At 45.8% G+C, this 20,697-nt stretch overlaps 1 non-coding gene across 1 annotated transcript; it reads left to right on the forward strand.

Moving 5' to 3' along the window:
• Nucleotides 1-19,734: 19,734 nt before the first annotated feature.
• On the forward strand, nt 19,735-19,816 carry trnas-gcu (transfer RNA serine (anticodon GCU)). Its single transcript has one exon. It is a non-coding gene; the product is annotated as a tRNA-Ser (tRNA).
• Nucleotides 19,817-20,697: the final 881 nt, after the last annotated feature.

A 20,697-nucleotide genomic window follows, 5' to 3' on the forward strand; every position in this document is an offset into this window, starting at 1 on the left:
GTTACATGTGAACTTGCTGATGTTGCAGCAGATTGAATGACTGAGTGAATCCCTTCCCACACACATGGCAGGGGAACGGCCTCTCCCCAGAGTGAGTGTGTTGGTGTTTCAGCAGATCATTACTGCTTTTCAAGCTCTTCTCACAGTCAGGACATTGAAAAGGTCTCTGATCAGTGTGAACAAGTTGATGTTCAGTGAGGTTGGATGACTGAGTGAACCCCTTCCCACACACGGAGCAGGTGAATGATCTCTCCCCAGTGTGAACTCACTGGTGTTTCAGCAGGTTGACTCTGGCTGGGTTCAGTTCACTGGTTCCTCTCTCTCTCCTCCCCTGAAGGTGCTGATTCTGACTGTATGTACATGCTCTCTCCCCCTCCGACCCTCCCTGTCCAATGTAGTATCTCCAGTTTTGGTGATGTGCTCTCCCTGACCTGTCTCCATTGCTCCTTCTTATACAGACTTGCCCTGAGTGTCACGATTTCAAAGAATCATACAGCACAGAAGGAGGCCTTTCGGTCTTTTGTGCCTGTGCTGAATCTGTGAAACAAATGATGCAATTAGTCCAACCCCCAGCCTATTTCCCCATAGTCCTGGAGAAATTCACTTTGAAATATTTGTCCAATTCCTTTATGAAAGTTATAATTGAATCTGTTTCCACCACCCTGTCAGACAATTCATTCCAAATCCGAATCAGTTACTTCTTAAATGTTGTGAGGGTTCCGGCCTCTACCACCTCTTCAGGGAGTGCGTTCCAGATTCCAACCACCCTCTGGGTAAATTTTTTTCCTCAAATCCCATCTCAACCTCCTGTCCCTTACCTTAAATCTATGCCACCTGGTTATTGACCCCTCCGCTAAGGTCTAATGTTTCTTCCTATCTAACCCATCAATGCCCCTCATAATTTTGTAAACCTCAATCTTATCTCCCCTCAGCCTTCTCTGCTCTAAGGAAAACAACGCTAGCCTTTTCAGTCTCTCTTCATAGCTGAAATGCTCCAGCCCAGGCAACATCCTGGTGACTCTCTTCTGTACCCTCTCCAGTGCAATCACATCCTTCCTATAGTGTGGTGCCCAGAACAGTACACAGTACTCCACCTGTGGCCTAACTAGCATTGTATACAGCTCCGTCATAACCTCCCTGCTCTTATATTCTCTGCCTCGGACGATCTATATTGGCCTGTAATCTAAGGCTTTCCTCCTCACTATTTACGACACCACCAATTTTCGTGTCATGTGTGAGAAAGGGTTTGATTCTATCCCTATCAGTATCCGTTACATGCATGTGTTTTTAATCTGCACCCCCTCTATTTTATTCTCTGTACTTGTCAGCCTCTTGTAGGTGAGTCTGTGTTTTGCTCTTTATCTCTCAGTCTTCGAAGTATGAGCCTGGGTTTGTACCTAATTTTCTTTGTACCTTGCAGGATGGATATTGAAGAGAGGTTTTTACACATTAACTGCCAAATCCTGATAAGTGATTTTTGGGTTTCACACAGTATCTGTCAGTTTCTTGTCTAGGACTGTTGGTTTTACTCTGTCCCTGGCATTTGCTGGTTTGTTAGTGTGGGGTTTACACTGTACCTGTCAGTTTCTCATATGTGAGTGTTGGTTTCACTTTGTATAGAATCATAGATCACAGAATACTTACAGCACAAAAGGAGGGATTCAGCTCATCGTGCTTGTGCTGCCTCTCTGCACAAGCAACTCAGCTCATGCCACATCCTCATGTATTCCATGAAAAGCTGACTTTTTTTTCCCCTTCAGATAATTATCATATTCTTTTTTTCTTTCTTCTTTTGGGCCTCCTTATCTCGAGAGACAATGGATACGCGCCTGGAGGTGGTCAGTGGTTTGTGAAGCAGCGCCTGGAGTGGCTATAAAGGCCAATTCTGGAGTAACAGGCTCTTCCACAGGTGCTGCAGAGAAATTTGTTTGTTGGGGCTGTTGCACAGTTGGCTCTCCCCTTGCGCCTCTGTCTTTTTTCCTGCCAACTACCAAGTCTCTTCGACTCGCCACAATTTAGCCCTGTCTTTATGGCTGCCCGCCAGCTCTGGCGAATGCTGGCAACTGACTCCCACGACTTGTGATCAATGTCACACGATTTCATGTCGCGTTTGCAGACGTCTTTATAACGGAGACATGGACGGCCGGTGGGTCTGATACCAGTGGCGAGCTCGCTGTACAATGTGTCTTTGGGGATCCTGCCATCTTCCATGCGGCTCACATGGCCAAGCCATCTCAAGCGCCGCTGACTCAGTAGTGTGTATAAGCTGGGGGTGTTGGCCGCTTCAAGGACTTCTGTGTTGGAGATATAGTCCTGCCACCTGATGCCAAGTATTCTCCGAAGGCAGCGAAGATGGAATGAATTGAGACGTCGCTCTTGGCTGGCATACGTTGTCCAGGCCTCGCTGCCGTAGAGCAAGGTACTGAGGACACAGGCCTGATACACTCGGACTTTTGTGTTCCGTGTCAGTGCGCCATTTTCCCACACTCTCTTGGCCAGTCTGAACATAGCAGTGGAAGCCTTACCCATGCGCTTGTTGATTTCTGCATCGAGAGACAGGTTACTGGTGATAGTTGAGCCTAGGTAGGTGAACTCTTGAACCACTTCCAGAGCGTGGTCGCCAATATTGATGGATGGAGCATTTCTGACATCCTGCCCCATGATGTTCGTTTTCTTGAGGCTGATGGTTAGGCCAAATTCATTGCAGGCAGACGCAAACCTGTCGATGAGACTCTGCAGGCATTCTTCAGTGTGAGATGTTAAAGCAGCATCGTCAGCAAAGAGGAGTTCTCTGATGAGGACTTTCCGTACTTTGGACTTCGCTCTTAGACGGGCAAGGTTGAACAACCTGCCCCCTGATCTTGTGTGGAGGAAAATTCCTTCTTCAGAGGATTTGAAAGCATGTGAAAGCAGCAGGGAGAAGAAAATCCCAGAAAGTGTGGGTGCGAGAACACAGCCCTGTTTCACACCACTCAGGATAGGAAAGGGCTCTGATGAGGAGCCACCATGTTGAATTGTGCCTTTCATATTGTCATGGAATGAGGTGATGATACTTAGTAGCTTTGGTGGACATCCGATCTTTTCTAGTAGTCTGAAGAGACCACGTCTGCTGACGAGGTCAAAGGCTTTGGTGAGATCAATGAAAGCAATGTAGAGGGGCATCTGTTGTTCACGGCATTTCTCCTGTATCTGACGAAGGGAGAACAGCATGTCAATAGTCGATCTCTCTGCACGAAAGCCACACTGTGCCTCAGGGTAGACGCGCTCGGCCAGCTTCTGGAGCCTGTTCAGAGCGACTCGAGCAAAGACTTTCCCCACTATGCTGAGCAGGGAGATTCCACGGTAGTTGTTGCAGTCACCGCGGTCACCTTTGTTTTTATAGAGGGTGATGATGTTGGCATCGCGCATGTCCTGGGGTACTGCTCCCTCGTCCCAGCACAGGCATAGCAGTTCATGTAGTGCTGAGAGTATAGCAGGCTTGGCACTCTTGATTATTTCAGGGGTAATGCTGTCCTTCCCAGGGGCTTTTCCGCTGGCTAGGGAATCAATGGCATCACTGAGTTCCGATTTGGTTGGCTGTATGTCCAGCTCATCCATGACTGGTAGAGGCTGGGCTGCATTGAGGGCAGTCTCAGTGACAGCATTCTCCCTGGAGTACAGTTCTAGGTAGTGCTCAACCCAGCGGTCCATCTGTTTGCGTTGGTCAGTGATTATGTCCCCCGATTTAGATTTGAGGGGGGTGATCTTCTTGATGGTTGGCCCAAGAGCTCTCTTCATGCCATCATACATTCCTCTGATGTTTCCGGTGTCTGAGGCCAGCTGAATATGACTGCATAGGTGTTGCCAGTAGTCGTTTGCGCAACGCCTAGCTGTTCTTTGTGCAGTACTTCTGGCCGCTTTAAGTGCTGCGGATGTTAAATCGCTGGGGGCTTTCTTGTAGTTCAAAAGTGCAATGCGCTTAGCGGCTATGACAGGTTCCAGCTCTTCATTATGAGATTGAAACCAGTCTGCATTTCTCTTCGCACTTTTGCCGTAGGTGGTCAAAGCTGACTCATAGATGGCATCTCTGATGTGGGCCCACTTGGTCTCAGCATCCCCTGTGGGAGTGTTTTGAAGGGCTGTTACAAGTGAATTTAGAAATTTTTGTAACAGCTGTGGGTGAGAAATTCTGCTCGTGTTGATGCGTGGGTGGCCCTTCTGCTTGGAATGATGCAACTTCTTTGGTCTGAGTCTAACCTTGCTGCACACCAGGGAGTGGTCGGTGTCGCAGTCCGCACTGTGGAAGCTGCGTGTGATTTGAACACTGTTTAAGGCGGCTCGCCTTGTGACAATGAGGTCTAGCTGGTGCCAACGACGTGATCTTGGGTGCCTCCATGAAACCTGGTGACAGGGTTTAGTGTGAAAGAACGAGTTGGTGATGCAGAGGTTATGATAGGTACACAACTCAAGCAGTCTCTGCCCGTTCTCATTCATCCTTCCAACGCCATAGCGCCCAAGGCAGGAGGGCCATGAGTCATGGTCGGCCCCAACCCTGGCATTAAAGTCCCCCAGCAGGAATAGGTGTTCGGTGTTGGGGATGCTGCTAATGATGTTATGGAGTTGTTCATAGAACTGGTCTTTAGCTTCAGGTGCGGAACAGAGTGTTGGAGCATAGATGCTGAGGAGGTGTACTGGACCAGAGGTGGTGAGCAGTCGGATGGACAGTATGCGTTCCGAGCCATTTGAGGGAGGCTCTATCATGCTGAGCAAGGAGTTTCTGATGGCGAAGCCCACTCCATGCTGTCTTGGTTCTTCAGGATCCCTGCCCTGCCAGAAGAAGGTGTAGTCTTGCTCTGCTAGAGAGCCACTCGCGGGGAGGCGAGCCTCCTGAAGTGCTGCAATGTCCACATTGAGTCTACTGAGCTCGTTGTTAATGATGGCGGTCGTCCGAGAATCGTTGATTTGTGTAAGGTCTTCCGACAGGCCAGGACACATAGTTCTGACGTTCCAGCTTGCAAAGCGAAGGGCTGGTACCTTCTTTCCTTTTTTCATGTTGTTTGGTGCGGTGTATCAGTCCACCTTTCGGGCAATGACCCTGAGCTCCAAGCACCCATTGAAGCAGGCAGTCTGTGGCGGGACAGAACCTTATTGACCGGGGGCTGCCCGGTTTGAGGCGGGCGGTAGCTGTCCAGTGAGGTGCAATGACCTCTCCCACCGACAAAGGCAACCCGTGGCGCCCAGTTTCTACGCCAATTTATCTGGACTTATAACCCGTAACTGCTGCCTTCCGTGTTGTTTCAGTCGCTGTGAGGCAACTATGGAGTGACCTCTCCATGGCGCATGCCTGGGCAAATTTATGGAGGTTGAGAGTTGCCCAGTCGTCAAAACCCCCCTCTCGGCCTTTCTGGTGGGGTCCAAAGGAGTGCAGGACACGACGTTTGGCACCAGTATGGCTGCAGGAACTGCCGGAAACATGCCAAAGGTGACACATGACCGCCTACGGGGTTCCGCTCCGGATTTTCTGTTAGGGTTTTCTCCCTTAGCCTTGGTCTCTCCCGAGACGCCCACAAGGCAGTGGGGTTGTTGGGGCCCCTACACAGGTGTAGGATGGTGCCGGTGGGAGGAGGGGATGCAAGGGGGAGGGGTAGAGGGAGGGGGTGGGGGGGGGTGCAGGGGAAGGGGGTGCGGGGTGAAGATGGTGCGAGGGGGGGGGCGGGCTGGGACGGGGTTGTGAGGGGGTGAGCTGAGAGGGTGGAGCAGGGAAGGGGACGGGGGTGGGGGGGGTGGAAGGGGGGTAAAGGGGGGGGAGGGGGGGTGGAATCTGGTGCAGGTAATAAGCCATTTCCTCAGTGCCCACCATCGACGTCCGGAAAGCTCATCCATGTCCTTCGGGAGGTGAAGCATCATTTGGCAGACTCAGAGGTGATTACATTTGCTAAGGGTTTTTTTTTTTGCAGTGGTTTAAATAAAGGCATGCAGCATTGCCGACAGTGCGCTGCAGATGCTCTCCGAGCCAACTCCCGCGGGCTCTTTGAAGTTGCGGCCGGGGGGGCCGTTCGTGGATGTTTTGGGTGTTCGGGTCACCTTTTCACAGGACTTCTCTCGGGTCCCGCAGCTCCTTCTTCACCTCAATGGACTTACCGCATGCCGTGGCTGCAGACACTCTGGACTGTGAAGACAGCAGGATCGGAGATTAAAGTATCGGCAGCTGTTCTCGTCAGTTTCATCCGGATCAATTTCATTGAGAAAACAAAGAGCAGGTGTGGCTGGGGGAGGGCAGTGGGCCCATATCATATATCCTTTTGAAAGCTATGGTTGAATCTTCCTCCGTCACACTCTCAGGCAGTACATATCAGATCTTAACCATTTGCTGCATAAAAAAAGGTTTTTCCTTATGTTGCCTTTGGTTCTTTCCCCATTCACCTTAAATCGGTGTCCTCTGCTTACTCAGCCATGAGTAATATTTCCCATTGCTTTCTCAGCACTGATGAATTGTGAGGCGGGAGACAGCCAGAAGTCCCACTGAGCCGCACTGACTCCCAGCTGAAAAAGAAATGAGGTAAAGTTCAATCTTTCACAGCGAGATGCTGCAGAGAGTTAAGAGTCCCGAATGAAAGAGAGCGTTTCTCATACTTTTGTTGAATTTCATTTCAAACACTCCTTGTACTCTCTGCTAATGAAGCCTAAAAAGTGGAAAAACTAAATGGCGCTCAAACTCACAACCCTGAGATTAAAAGTCCCATGATCGACAGACTGAACTGAATATGTCACTTCTACTGTACCTCTGTTTGGATGGATGCAACTGTATGCTCCAATGCAAGGGCAGCTTTCAAATCCTCCCATGGGTCCACACGTCAGACTAAGTTCCATGTTGTAAACTCAAGCAAAGGAAATCTGCTCACTTCCAAAACTATCAACAAATTGAAGCTGATTACGATCAACATCATCAGAGGTCAGAACTACCTGGTGAAAGAAGACACCCTGAAGAAGGATCCACAATTATTCAAAGGCATCGACAAAGTGAAAAACAAGAAAATCGATGAGTCAATCCAAGCTAAACAGAAACACTGAAGAATTCCATTCCAGACCAGAACACAATTAGAGGCATTTTTTGTATTCAAAGCTGGGCATTAGTATTTAATAGTTGATATATAATTTTGAATATATTTGAATTTCTTTATTCATTTGGCACTGCTGAACATGAAGCAGTCTTAAATCATTTAATTTTTTTTTGTGAAATCTGACTTACCAGATTAAAATATTAGATCAAGGGAGAAATTTCAAAGATTACTGGACCAGTAATCCAGAGGCCTGGACTCAAGATCCAGTGACAGCCAGGACGTCAAGGCGGGAAACACTCCGCACTAGTCTGCAGTGAGCGATTCCATCGAAGGTAGAGCACAATCTCTTTAATATAAGAATGTATATTTTATAATAATTAATCACTCAAGACCTTCCTGGTCTCTGCATCTCAGCTGCTCTCTGGATAAACTTGCAGAAAGTATTTCAACCTGTAAAGCAGGAGTCTGGGGAATGTATAATGATATTTTCTCGCCTTCGGGCAATATTTTAATCAATACAGTGTGGGACAACCTGTCTGGGCACAACTCCACGAGTTTCTCTTGAACTAGTGACCTCACAATCACTAACTTCTATGGTAACAATCTTCAGCTCATCACCTCCGGTACGTAGCTCTAATCTTAATGAACATTTAAACAACCTTTCAAGTCCAGTTACAGTTTGTGTTGCCTTACCTGCACAAGCTTAAAAAGTGAAAAACGGAAGCAAGTTTAACTGAACATTCTGGTGGTCAGTTCGGGCACGGGAAAAAAATGAAAGGACTCGGACCAGGTCGGATGCGGTGCTGTCAGGCTTGGGTCGGGTTTCATTTGCTGACCCGAGCAGGCCTTTAGTTACTGTTGCAACCTTATATTCCCACTTGACAATCTGTATATTTTGTTCATTTCAACTTTGTCGACAAGCTCTTTGAATCCAGTTCCCCTGTCCTCAAGCAGGCTCAGTTTGGAAATCGATTCCACTTTCTGGAAGGCTGAAAGCAATCGATGACCTTAAACTAAAAATGGCAACATAGAAGGGCTCGTCTGGGATTTGAATCCAGGACCTCTTACATATTCATCATTTACATACCCAAAGCGAGAATCATACCCCTAAACCAACGAGCCACCGTTGGCATAGCTTTTATTCGCTCCTGTGGAATTTCACTGGCACCCACAGCCGATCATGCATTTTTTTCAGATCAAAACAATATCCTACAAAGCTGAAATAAAAACAGAAAGTGCTGGAAATACTCAGCACCTCTGACAGCATCTGTGGAGAGAGAAACAGAGTTAACATTTCAGGGTTTTCACCTTTTGTTTGAGCCATCTTTTCAGACTGCTTCTGTCCATCCAATCTCACTTTTTACTCTATCCACATTCTAAGGGTGGTGCAGTGGTGAGCACTGTAGCTGCACAACTTCAGTGACCCTGATTCCGTTCTGTATACTGCCTGTGTGGAGTTTGCAAGTTGTTTATGTGGGCTTCCACAAGGTACTCTGGTTTCCTCCCACAACGAAAGACTTGTGGGTTGATAGATAAATTGACTGTTGTAAATTGGCCCGAGGGTAGGTGATAGGAGAAATGTGGGGATGTGGTAGGGAATTCTGGGTTAACATAGGATTAGTATAAATGGGTGGTTGATGGTCAGTGCAGACTCAGTGGGCCAAAGGGCCTATATCAGTGCTGTATATCTCTATAACCATTCTCTAAGCAAATGCATTTTTCATGAATTCCTCATTTCTTTTATTAACGACAATTTTATATTTCCGGCCCTTGCTTCATACGATACCACAAGTGGAATCATGTTTCCATCAACCCGATCAAACCCCTTCACTATTTCCTCATATTGCAATGTTTCTTTAACCCTGACAGACTGTGGAGTTTCTGCTGCTTGATTGCAGTTCTTGCTTCCCGCCAGTAGATGTCACCTCACTCCAAAATAGTGAAGTTGACAATTGTGAGAGAGACACAACAGGAAATAATTGTTCACATTATAGTGAATGTGTGGGATTTAGAAATACTCGGAGTTGAGACGAGTTATTATTGAATTTGTCAAACCAAACATGTGTTATAATGTTGTGTTAAATCTGTCACTCTGTTGTCTTGATTCTGAGAGTGACATAGACTCATCGAGTCATTGGGTCATTTGTGGTAGAGAAGGAGGCCATTCGCCCCATCGAGTACAGGCCAGCTCTCCATGGAGCGATCCAGTCAGTGCCACTCGTCTGCTCGATCCCCCTAGCCCTGTAAATGTATTTCCTTCAAATGCCCATCGAAATTCCTTTTGTAACCAACGATTGTCTCCACTTCCTCCGCCCTCGGGGGCAGCGAGTTGCAGATCATTACCAATCACTGTGTAAAAAAGTTCTTCCGCACATTCCCCCTGCATCTCTTGTCCAAAACCTTCAATCTGAATCCCCTAGTCCTTGTACCAATAGTAAATGGGAACAATTTTTCCTTGCCAACTTATCTAAAACTGTCATAGCCTTCGACACCTCTATCAATTCTCCCCTCAATCTCCTTTGATACAGGCAGAAAAAACCCTGTTTTTCTAACCTAACCTTGAAACTAAAACCCTCCATCCCTGGAACTATTCTGGTAAATCTCCTCTGCATCCTCTCAAGAATCCGCACATCCTTTCTAAAGATTGGTGAGCAGATCTGGATGCAACACTCCAATTGGGGCCTAACCAGAGTTCAGCATAACAACCCTGCTTTTGTACTCAATGTCTCTATTTAAAAAGCCCAAGATCCCACATGCTTTGCTAACCACTCTCGCAATATGTCTGAACAGTTGAGGTGACTGAGCGGTTTCAGCTTCTCTGTTCAGATTGCAGCTTTCACTGGAGGCATGTGTTTAAATCCCACTTCTGACAACTTGATTTTCAGTTACTTTGCAGAGCTTCCTTGAAGGTTTGAGGCAGAGTAAATACTGAGGAACTGTTTCTAACTGCTGAACCGTCAATAACCGAAGGTTACAGATTTAATGTGACTCACAAAACTGGAAAGAACTTGAGGAAAAATTCCTTTCTGCAACGTATGGTTAGGATTTCAGTTATGTGGAGAGGTTGGAGAAGCTGGGGTTGTTCTCCTTAGAGAGGAGATTTGATAGAGGTGTTCACAATCATGAGGGGTCGTGACAGACCCGATAGAGAGAAACTGTTGGTAGAAGGATTGAGACTCAGGTAAAAGCTGTGGCTCAGTTGGTCACACTCACCTCGAAATCACAAGCTTCTGGGTTCAGAGTTCACAGCTGACACTCCAGTACAGCACTGAGGGTGTTGAAGGTGCTGCCTTTCAGGTGTGATGTTAAACCAAGACCTGGTCTGCATGTTTGGGTGAATGTAAAAGATCCCATGCTGCAATTTCAAACAAGTGAAGAGCAATTCTCCCTGGTGTTGTGATCAATATTTGCCCCTCAATCAGATCAGTTGGTCATTATCACATTGCTGTTTGTGGGTATTAGCTGCTGCATTTCTGACATTACATCAGTGATTACACTTCAAAAGTATTTCATTGTCTACAAAGTGCTTTGATATGTCCAGTGGTCTTGAAAGGTGCTATATAAATGCAAGTCTTTTCTTTCTTTATCACAACACATTACTGTGTAAAAAATGGTTCTTCATGTCACCTCTGGTTCTTCTGCCAATCACCTGATATCTGTGTCCTCTGCTTACTGACCCTTTTACCACTGGAAACAGTTTCTCCTTATTTAAACTATTGAAAACCTCCATGATTTTGAACAAATGTGTCAAATCTTTTCGGAACTTTCTCTGCTGCAAGGAGAACAACCCCAGCTTCTCCAATCTCTCCACATCACTGAAGTCCCTCACCCTGCTACCATTGTGGCAAATCTGTTTTTTATTCTTTCACGGAATGTGGGCATCGCTGGCAACGGCAACATTTATTGCCCATTCCTAACTTCCCTTGAGAAGGTGGTGGTGAGCCGCCTTTTTGAGCTGTTGCAGTCCATGTGGTGTAGGTAAATCCACAGTGCTGTTCGGAAGGGAGTTCCAGGATTTTGATCCAGTGACAGTGAAGGAACGGTGATATAGTTCCCAGTCAGGATGGTGTGTAGCTTGGACGGGAACTGGCAGATGGTGGTGTTCCTATGCATCCAATGTCCTTCTAGGTGGTCGAGGTCATGGGTTTGTAAGGTGCTGTCGAAGGAGGCTTGGTGAGTTATTACAGTGCATCTTGTAGATGGTACGCACTGCTACCACTGTTCACTGGTGGTGGAGGGAGTGAATATTTAAGGTGGTGGATGGGGTGCTGATCAAGTGAGCTGCTTTGTCCTGGATGATGTTGAGCTTCTTGAGTGTTGTTGGAGCTGCACTCATCCAGGCAAATGGGGAGTATTCCATCACGCTCCTGACTTGTGCCTTGTAGATGGTGGACAGGAGGTGAGTGATTCACAGCAGAATTCCCAGCCTCTGACCTGCTCTTGTAGCTACGGTATTTATGTGGCTGATCCAATTCAGTTCCTGCTCAACGGTAACCCCCAGAATGTTGATAGTGAGGGATTCAGCAATGGTAATGCCATTGAATGTCAAGGGGAGATGGTTAGATTCTCTCTTGTTGGAGATGTTCATTGCCTGGCACTTTTGTGGGTTGAATGTTCCTTGTCACTTATCAGCCCAAGCCCAATGTTGTCCAGGTCTCTCTACATGTGGACACGGACTGCTTCAGTAGCTGAGGAGTTGCTAATGCTACTGAACATTTTGCAATCATCAGCGAACATCCCCACTTCTGACCTTATGATAGAGGGAAGGTCATTGATGAAGCAACGGAAGATGGTTGGGGCCTAGGACACTACCCTGAGGAACTCCTGAGTGCTGTTCTGGGACTGAGATGATTGGCCACCCACAACTATCACCATATTCCTTTGCGCCAGGTATGACTCCAACTAAAGAACAAAGAACAAGGAAAATTACAGCACATGAACAGGCCCTTCGGCCCTCCAAGCCTGCGCCGATCCAGATCCTCTACCTAAACATGTCGCCTATTTTCTAAGGGTCTGTATCTCTTTGCTTCCTGCCCATTCCTGTCTCTGTCTAGATACATCTTAAAAGACGCTATCGTGCACGCGTCTACCACCTCCGCTGGCAACGCGTTCCAGGCACCCACCACCCTCTGCGTAAAGAACTTTCCACGCATATCCCCCCTAATCTTTTCCCCTCTCACTTTGAACTCGTGACCCCTAGTATTTGAATCCCCCACTCTGGGAAAAAGCTTCTTGCTATCCACCCTGTCTATACCTCTCATGATTTTGTACACCTCAATCAGGTCCCCCCTCAACCGTCGGCTTTCTAATGAAAATAATCCTAATCTACTCAACCTCTCTTCATAGCTAGCACCCTCCATACCAGGCAACATCCTGGTGAACCTCCTCTGCACCCTCTCCAAAGCATCCACATCCTTTTGGTAATGTGGCGACCAGAACTGTATGCAGTATTCCAAATGTGGCCGAACTAAAGTCCCATACAACTGTAACATGACCTGCCAACTCTTGTACTCAATACCCCGTCCGATGAAGGAAAGCATGCCGTATGCCTTCTTGACCACTCTATTGACCTGCGTTGCCACCTTCAGGGAACAATGGACCTGAACACACAAATCTCTCTGTACATCAATTTTCCCCAGGACTTTTCCATTTACTGTATAGTTCACTCTTGAATTGGATCTTCCAAAATGCATCACCTCGCATTTACCCTGATTGAACTCCATCTGCCATTTCTCTGCCCAACTCTCCAATCTATTTATATTCTGCTGTATTCTCTGACAGTCCCCTTCACTATCTGCAACTCCACCAATCTTAGTGGCGTCTGCAAACTTGCTAATCAGACCACCTATACTTTCCTCCAAATCATTTATGTATATCACAAACAACAGTGGTCCCAGCACGGATCCCTGTGGAACACGTCTCCATTTTGAGAAACTCCCTTCCACTGCTACTCTCTGTCTCCTGTTGCCCAGCCAGTTCTTTATCCATCTAGCTAGTACACTCTGGACCCCATGCGACTTCACTTTCTCCATCAGCCTACCATGGGGAACCTTATCAAACGCCTTACTGAAGTCCATGTAAATGACATCTACAGCCCTTCCCTCATCAATCAACTTTGTCACTTCCTCAAAGAATTCTAGTGGAGAGTTTTCTCCCTGGTGGCCATTGACTTCAATTTTGCAAGGGCTCCTTGATGCCCTTGGCAAGAGCAGTCAATGTCTCCTCACCTCACCTCTTGAGTTCAGCTCTTTTGTCCAAATTTGGGTCAAGGCTGCAACGAGGTCAGGAACCAAGTGGCTCTGGCAGAACCCAAAATGAGCATTGATGAGCAGGTTATTGCTGTGTAAGTGCTGCTTGATAGCACTGTCAATGACACCTTCCATCACTTCACTGATGATCAAGAGGAGGCTGATGGGGCAGTAATTGGCAGGGTTGGATTTGTCCTGCTTTTTGTTTGCAGGACATACCTGGGCAATTTTCCATGTTGCTGGGTAGATGCCAGTGTTGGAGCTGTACTGGAACAGCGTGGCAAGTGGCGCGGCTAGTTCTGGAGCATCAGTCATCAGCACTACAGCCGGGATGTTGTCAGTATCCAGTGCCTTCAGCCATTTCTTGATATCATGTGGAGTGAAGTGGATTTGCTGAAGATTGGCATCTGCGATGCTGGGGACATCAGGAGGAGGTCGAGATGCATCATTTAGTTGATACTTGTGGCTGAAGATGGTTGCAAATTATTCAACCTTGTATTTTGCACTGATATGCTGGTCTCCCCTATCATTAAGGATGGGGATACTTGTGGAACCTCCTGTTGATTGTTTTATTATCCACCACCATTCAGGACTGGATGTGGCAGGACGGCAGAGCTTTGATCTGATCTGTTGGTTGTGAGATCACTCAGCTCTGTCTATTGCATGCTGCTTCCACTGTTTGACATGCAAGTAATCCTGTGTTGTAGCTTCACTCATTTTTAGGTCTGCTTGGTGCTGCTCTTGACATGCCCTCCTGCACACTTCATTGAACCACTATTGCTCCCTTGGCTTGATGGTAATGGTAGAGTGAGGGATATGTCAGGCTATGAGGTAACATATTGTGTTTAAATACAATTCTGCTGCTGCAGATGGCCCACAGTGCCTCATGGATGCCCAGTTTTGAGTTGCCAGATCTGTTCATTTCTTCCCTCAGATATAATTGGAAAAAAAATCCAAAGGAATGCATGTACTAAACAAAAAGGAGAGAGAAATAAATACTGACAAAATAGATGGCAGCATTTGCAAGGTAAAAAGATTTATAAGTTTTATTATCGATGAGTGAGAGGAATATATCACACTTTGGGGCTTCTGTAAGTGGATTTACTGATAATTTTGGGAATTGATAGGAAGCTGCTTCATGGTTGGTGGAACAAACTCCCGCCCTTGGGGTGGAGCCAACAGCTGCATCCGTCCAATAACAGACAGAGTAGAAGTACTGTATCAGGCCTTGTTAGCTCAGTTGGTAGAGCATGGGACTTTTAATCTCAGGGTCTTGGATTTGAGACCCATGTTGTGTGGTTGTTCTTCCCTTTTTCAGACTTCATCGGCAGAGAGTTCAAGGGGTGTTTGAAATTAAATTCAACAGCATCAGCAGATTTCAAATCCCCCCCTCCCAGTGTAGTTGAATGGACCTTCGACCTCTGCCCTCCCCCTTCCCCTCCCTCCCAGAACTGCAACAGGGATCCCCTTGTCCTCACTTTCCACCCCACCTGCCTCCACAGCAGCACAGTGGCGCAGTGGTTAGCATTGCAGCCTCACAGTTCCAGCAACCCGGGTTCAATTCTGGGTACTGTCTGTGTGAAGTTTGCAAGTTCTCCCTGTGTCTGTGTGGGTTTCCTCCGGGTGCTCCAGTTTCCTCTCACAAGCCAAAAGACTTGCAGGTTGGTAGGTAAATTGGCCATTATAAATTGCCCCTAGTATCGGTAGGTCGGAGGGAAATATAAGGACAGGTGGGGATGTGGTAGGAGTATAGAATTAGTATAAATGGGTGGTTGATCGTCGGCACAGACCATGTGGGCCGAAGGGCCTGTTTCAGTGCTGTATCTCTAAACATAAACACATCCAAAGGATCATCCTCCACCATTTCCGCCACCTCCAGCGTGATGCCACCACCAAACGCAACTTCCCCTCCCTTGTCAGCATTCCGAAGGGATTGTTACTTCCACAACACCCTGGACCACTCCTCCATTACCCCAACACCTCTTCCCCTTCCCAAGGCACCTTCCCATGCAATCGCAGGAGATATAATACCTGCCCTTTTCCCTCCTCTCTGCTCATTATCTAAAGCCCCAAACACTCCTTTTAGGTGAAGCAGCGATTTACTTGTACTTCTTTCAATTATGTATACTGTATTCACTACTCACAATGCGGGCTCCTCTAAACTGGGGAGACCAAAAGCAGATTAGGTGGAACACCTCTGCTCAGGCCGAAAGCATGATCCTGAGCTTCTGGTTGCTTGCCATTTCAACACTCCCCCCTGCTCTCATGTCAACATTTCTGTCTTTGGCCTGCTCCAGTGTTCCAGTGAAAATCGACCCAAGCTCGAGGTGCAGCACCCGACCTTTTGATTCGGCACTCTACAGCCTTGTGGATTGAACATTGTGTTCAATAACATCAGAGCATGACTGGTGTCAGGCAACCACAAGCATTAACACACTTTGTCCCAGGACAGCTTTGTTATTTAATCTCTCCTGCCCTCTGCCCTATCAAACACCTTCCCCTTTGTTCTCTCCCACATGCCCCTCCCCTTCACTTGTTTAAAACCTAATTCTTTTCTAACCTGTGTCAGTTCTGATGAAAGGTCACAGACCAGAAATGTTAACTCTGTTTCTCTCACCACAGATGCTGCCAGAGCTATTGAGTATTTCCAGCACTTTTTGTTTTTATTTCAGATTTCCAGCATCTGCAGTATTTTGCTTTTATTGTGTCAGAAAGTCTTTCCTTGATTCAGGACTCTTACCTCTCTCCAGAATCTCTCTGCTAAAGATTGAACTTTATCTCATTTCACTCACAGCTCAGGGTCAGTGTGGCACAGTGGGACTTCTGGCTGTCTCCCACTTCACAGTCCATCAGTACTGAGAAAACAATGGGGAATATTACTCACATGTTGTGTTCTGTAACTTTTTACAAACACTTTAATGTATGTATTGTCTTCCAAAGCAGTGACAGAATGGTGGCTTTCGTGTGTTGTTGAAATAGCTTTGTTGAGTTCGTGCTGTACTAACAGTTAAACACTTTTTGGTTCAATGCCAAGTTTTGGCACTTTCAAACTCTCCTGTGTCTTTTTCTTTGGCTCCAATTGTCAAGCTGTTTGATTTACTCTGAAATTAGCACCAGAGAACCAAGGCACCAGCGAGCATGAGGAGCTGAAATTAGCACAGATCAAATCCACTTAATACTTCTGACTGAAGATGGTTGCAAATGCTTCAGTTTTGCCTTTTGCACTGACTTGCTCAGCACCACCATCATTGAGGATGTGAATGTTTTTGGAGCCTCCTCATCTTGTTAGTTATTTAATTATCCACTACCATTCATGACTGGATGTGGCAGGACTGTGGAGCTGTGATCTGATCCTGAGGGAGATATCCGTGCGTGGAGTGGCGGGATGTATGGAGAGTGATCCTGAAGAGGGTGTCTGAGCCTGGAGTGGAAGCTTTCTGTGGAGGTACAGGAGTAGGCCATTCAGCCCCAGTGTTTTATAAAGGTTTAGCATAACTTATTTGCTTTTACTCTATGCCTCTATTAATGAAGCCAAGTGTCCTGTTTGCTCTTAGCAACCTTTTCAAACCTTGATCAAAAAAGATTGGTGTACATTGTCTCATTCTTCCTCCCAAACTGTATCACTTCACAAGTCTCTGTGTAAAATTTTATCTGTTGTGTGAAAGCCCATTTTACCAGTGTGTTTAAGTTCCTCTGAAGTGTGTGACTGTCACTGGCATAGGACGAAATTCACGAGCATTCTTTGATGCTATCTCCTTGGAAAGAACAATCTTACACACTAGCTCAAATTGGGATTTTGTGTGTTTAGTATCTTTCCTCATCCACCAATATAAGCACAAATCTGTCTCATAATGTACGGTCTAAGAATGTGCCAATGTTGCAAGGTGGTGATAAATTGTTCAGTGTCACAATGCAGACACCAACTGTTTCACTACTTTTCTGATTTCTGGATCCAAGTTTGTATCTTTCCGCGATCTCTAGTGGCTTAGGGTTGAGCCTCACTTCAACAAAGAAACGGAAAATTATGATTTAAAGATTACACTGTCAATCATTCACATCTCTGTCTTCTCCTGAACTTCGAGTTCAAATTTGTTTGTGAAGTTGAGTCACACGTTGAGACAGCACAGTCTTTTTCTTTGTGAAGGAAGTGATTTGGGAATGACTGTTTGAAACTGTCCCTTCTTGCACAGAAATTCAGTGCAAATACTTGATCAATCACAATTTCCTTGAGAGAAATTTGTTCACAATCGCATTCGACACGGAAACTGCCTCAGCATTAATCTCACTGAAGCAGAATGTGACCGTGTTGTTTGTTTCAGAATGTTGTTGCCGTTATTTGTCGCTTTTAACCGAGACTGGGAGACAGGGCAAGTTTGATCCGAGGTTGGAATATATTATCATTCAGGAGGAAGAAAAATCAAAAGGAACAAAATAAGAAAACCCAGTCTCCGGATTTGAGAATCTGTAGATCCGCTTTTGGAAAGTGAATCAGAGCAGAATGAAGGGTGAACTGTCCAGAAGAGATGAAGACACAGCTCAGTCAACACGTTCCCCTGGTTTATGATGCTGGAACATTCATCACACAGAAATGATTCAACCCAATGACAAACATTCTTACAGCTGATAATTTATGCTACTGATTTAAGGACTGTTTCATGTGGTTACCGAGTGACGACGAGAAGATATTAAACTTTGTTCTATTCAATCTAGCTGTGATAAAGTTTGAATTTTTCTCCCTTTTATAAACAGTATTTGAAGGGTCTCGGTAACAATGTTCAGTGTTGATGAGAGTGGGGTCTGGGTGAGAAGCTGCTGAGTGTGACAGGGTCAGGACTGGATGCAGGAAGTTCTCTGACAGTCTCCCTCTATCTCTCTAATGGGTTTGAGTTGATTTACGACTGGTAGCTTTTATTTTACTTTTCTTATTTAGAGATACAGCACTGAAACAGGCCCTTCGGCCAACCGAGTCTGTGCCAACCAGCAACCACCCATTTATACTAATCCTACATTAATCCCACATTCTCTGCCACATCCCCACCATTCTCCAACCACGTACCTACATTTTGGACAATTTACAATGGCCAATTTACCTATCAACCTGCAAGTCTTTTGGAGGTGGGAGGAAACCAGAGCACCCGGCGGAAACCCACACAGACACAGGGAAAACTTGCAAACCCCACACAGGCAGTACCCAGAACTGAATCCTGGTCACTGGAGCTGTGAGACTGTGGTGCTAACCATTGCGCCACTGTGCTGCTGTTGGTGCTTTGATAAATGAAGGAAGTTCCCTCCACCCATTTTTTTGGACAGACAGTGTGGTATAAGGATGTAAAGGGTTAATGTTGAAGATGGTGGGATCAACCCCTCCCACTGTCAGAGTGATAATGTAACAGTCACATGAGATGAAGTTTGGGAGAAGAGAGAGCAGCACCAAGGATGCTAGCTCAGCAGGCTTGATGAGTGTGTATTTTGCATTGTGTAAATTAGAAAAGAGTTCTTAGTTCTTTCAGCAGGAAATGTGTCCAGAAAATATCGAGAAACTCACAATTTTATTATTCAGGAGTCAGAACACTGATATTAATTCCAAGTGACAGTTCTGGGACCAATTAACAAAAAAAGTAGAGAATAATATTGCTCACTGATTGAAATCCCCGAGTGAGGAGACAGTTAAACAGGTGATCTATTGGGGCATCCTTCGATCCAAGGTTTCAGCAACATTTAATCTCCCTTTTTGGTGAAATTCTCTGTTATTTGCAACTTTTTTTATCAGCTTTGATGGGTGAGTGAAAAAACTGAAAAAATGGAACAGTTCCATTGTTTCTTTTCTTCCTTCTTCTCTTCTTTCCATCAGTTTCTCTTTTCTATCCCAGATCAATATAATGATGAGAATCCCAATTTAATCTGCTGTTTCTGCTGTTTTATCCATTCCAATCAAAATTTCAACATTCCAATCAAATCTATTTGTTATTCCACAGTGTCTCTCCATGTGTTTTATTCTGTTGTATTCTCTCACAGTCTGTTTGATGATCAATGTCACATCTCACTCTCTGTTCTGGTGAAGATCAGAAGCAGTGATATCTGTTTACACCACCCGACAATTTGGTCTGAGGCTGTGTCTCTCTGATCATGTGGAGTTAAAGCAATTCTTCCAGTCAGTTAGTTCAGTTGTCATTTCATGAGAAATTCGGTCATCATGACTTCGTCAGTGACCTCATGGTTCCGGTGTCTGAGTGATGTTAATCATGATGTGATGAAATGATTGTATGTTCCAGTCTTTCCGTGGTGGGTTTTCACACTGAGTAGAAACGTGTTGGACATGGTCTGAAAATGTTTCACACCGCTCCATTCCCAACTTCATTTACTTGCAGAAGATATATTTCCATCATGACACAGCTCGCTGCACAGCTAGAAGCTGTGCTGAAGGTGACAGCCATACTTATGCAACTGACAAGGTGGCCGAGAGGTTAAGGCGATGGACTGCTAATACATTGTGCTCTGCATGCGTGGGTTCGAATCCCATCCTTGTCGCTTGTTTATTAACTATTTCTGTTGGGGGAGTTTATGTGCAAAGTCAGCCTCAAAACCCGTTTTTGTCTGTGTCCTGATAGTGATTCCAGAATTGGTTATACTTTATTAAAATTGAGACAGACATTTGAAATTCTTCACCCAAACTGCACTGGAATGAAGATCAAATAGGGATCACGAAACGGAGCAGGATTTTTCTTCCCCTCCTTCCTTCCATCTTTACTTTCTCTGGCTTTTCACCAAGTGAAAGACAAATGGGAAAAGCAAATGGTGAGGGAGCAGATGCAGAAAATTATCCTTTGGCAAGAAATTTATTTTCAAATCTTCTTGATAGATTAATTGAGTGAGCAATGCTTTGGCAGATGGAGTTTAAAATGAGGGGTCATCTACTACCGACGATAGATCAGAGCGTTTTTTTGGAAGAGGTGAGATGTTAGAAACGGCGGAGGAGCAGAGACCCGAATACTGAATTAATAAAAGCTCGTGGACTGGTCGAAAATAATGTGAAAAGTGAACAGAATATGAAGATTGGAACTCATGTTGCAGTGATATAAAGCTCTGTGCTCCTGAAGTAAATGTCCAAGCCCAGATTGTGGGGAATCTGTGGAGAGTGATTTGGTTTTTATTCATTCTTGGGTGTGAGTATCGCTGATAAGGCGAGCATTTATTCCCCATTCCTATTGCCGTTGAGAAGGTGGTGGAGAGCTGCCTTCTTGAACTGATGCAGCCCATATGGTGCAGGAACACCCACAGTGCTATTGGGGAGGGAGTTCCAGGATTGTGACCCAACAACAGTGAAGAAATGGCGATATCGTTCCAAGTCAGGATGGTGAGTGACTTGGAGGGGAACCTGCAGGTAGTGAGTTCCCATGCATCTGCAGCCC

This window comes from Heterodontus francisci, unplaced genomic scaffold (assembly GCF_036365525.1).
Source record: "Heterodontus francisci isolate sHetFra1 unplaced genomic scaffold, sHetFra1.hap1 HAP1_SCAFFOLD_58, whole genome shotgun sequence".
In the NCBI taxonomy this organism is placed as follows: Eukaryota; Metazoa; Chordata; class Chondrichthyes; order Heterodontiformes; family Heterodontidae; genus Heterodontus; species Heterodontus francisci.